This window comes from Schistocerca cancellata, chromosome 1, assembly GCF_023864275.1.
Source record: "Schistocerca cancellata isolate TAMUIC-IGC-003103 chromosome 1, iqSchCanc2.1, whole genome shotgun sequence".
In the NCBI taxonomy this organism is placed as follows: domain Eukaryota; kingdom Metazoa; phylum Arthropoda; class Insecta; order Orthoptera; family Acrididae; genus Schistocerca; species Schistocerca cancellata.
Genome location: NC_064626.1, coordinates 823,507,943 through 823,509,253, shown reverse-complemented (window position 1 = coordinate 823,509,253; position 1,311 = coordinate 823,507,943).

The window sequence follows — 1,311 nt, the reverse complement described above, 5'->3', positions numbered from 1 at the left end:
CGTTTGTGACTATTACAGCGCCATCTATCACAACGCGAAAAAAGTGGTCCAACTAAAACATATTTCTTTACGTACTACACGAATATGTAATAAAAATGGGGGTTCCTATTTAAAAAAAAACACAGTTGATATCCGTTTGACCTATGGCAGCGTCATCTAGCGGGCCACTATCAATGGACCACCATATATATATATATATATATATATATATATATATATATGTGTGTGTGTGTGTGTGTGTGTGTGTGTGTGTGTGTGTAAATGTGAATGACTGATCTGTGTGTAGCGTAACTGTAGCGTGTTATATGAAATTCTTTATTAAATAGTTAATGGTTAATATATATATATATATATATATATATATATATATATGTGTGTGTGTGTGTGTGTGTGTGTGTGTGTGTAAATGTGAATGACTGATCTGTGTGTAGCGTAACTGTAGCGTGTTATATGAAATTCTTTATTAAATAGTTAATGGTTAATATATATATATATATATATATATATGTGTGTGTGTGTGTGTGTGTAAATGTGAATGACTGATCTGTGTGTAGCGTAACTGTAGCGTGTTATATGAAATTCTTTATTAAATAGTTAATGGTTAATTATTTTTATCACAGATCCTCTTACAGCCTTTTAAACTGCAAAAATGTCAACACAGACTTATTACACCTAACACTTCGGTGTGCCAAATAATTGATTATAATTATTTACTTTTATTGAAGTTACGTTATCGTGCATATACGTTATTGCACACCAAAGCGATAACATCTGAACATGATTTCTTTCGATTCCAGGGGTTGCAACTTTAGGGTTGTCATGTATGTGTATTTATCAGTAACACGCTGGGAGCATATTTAGCTATAACTTTCTCTGTAATGGCGCGTACGTGAAAAATAACATACTCGACATTAGTGGCACAGTACGGCAAAATTTGCGTCAGCAAACGGAAGGAATGACGGAGATGCTTTACTACCGGTACTTTCCTAAATGCATAAAATGAATAAGTATTCTCAATAATATTTGGGCTAGAAGAGCCGTAATTACCAAAAATAGTTGTAACGACCCTAATGGAGGACAACAATAGGGTAATATAGTAACTAATAAAACTTTTAATAACTGCAGGAAAGGAAACAGTTCTTCTATAAATAAAAGATGGTTTCAATAGTAACAAATTAAATTTTGTATTCTGAAAACGATTTGGATAAATTAACAATTATTAAATATGATTCAGGCCTCTTAATGTGGGAGGTTGGGAGAGTATGTCTTGCAAGGTCAGCGATACTACTCGAAAAGGTACAATGCCTTCTC